The sequence below is a fragment of the Cebus imitator genome, unplaced genomic scaffold (genome assembly GCF_001604975.1).
Source record: "Cebus imitator isolate Cc_AM_T3 unplaced genomic scaffold, Cebus_imitator-1.0 Scaffold165, whole genome shotgun sequence".
Taxonomy (NCBI): Eukaryota; Metazoa; Chordata; class Mammalia; order Primates; family Cebidae; genus Cebus; species Cebus imitator.
The window spans coordinates 2,040,851-2,041,191 of NW_016107480.1; the positions used below are offsets into that span (position 1 = coordinate 2,040,851).

Genomic DNA, 341 nt, shown 5'->3' on the forward strand with positions numbered 1-341 from the left:
CAATTTGGGGACTCATACAAAAGGAAACTGAAACCTATGTAACAGAAGAGGAATATAAACACATCAAACACCGATATAATTTCTGTGATTGTCCATTAAATCTATCCCTGATATTCCCTGCAAACAAGCCATGAGGTCTATGACAGGATGTGTTATGTAACAGTCATTGTTTGATCAAAGGAATAAAAAACGTATAGTTTGGTTTTTTTTGTTGTTTTTTTGAGACAGGATGTCCCTCTGTGGCACAGGGTGGACTGCAGTGTCTTGATCTGGGCTCACTGCTGTAACCTCTGGCTCCTGGACTCAAGCGATCCTCCCACCTCCGCCTCCCTAGTAGCTGG

At 42.5% G+C, this 341-nt stretch overlaps 1 long non-coding RNA gene across 1 annotated transcript in view; it reads right to left on the bottom strand.

Annotated features, from left to right (window-relative positions):
• Nucleotides 1-214: 214 nt before the first annotated feature.
• Nucleotides 215-341, bottom strand: part of LOC119473521 — a 5,514-nt gene continuing 5,387 nt past the window's right edge. Inside the window, exon 2 of the long non-coding RNA XR_005202740.1 lies at nt 215-263. This is a non-coding gene — a long non-coding RNA (uncharacterized LOC119473521). The remainder of the gene's footprint in view (nt 264-341) is intronic.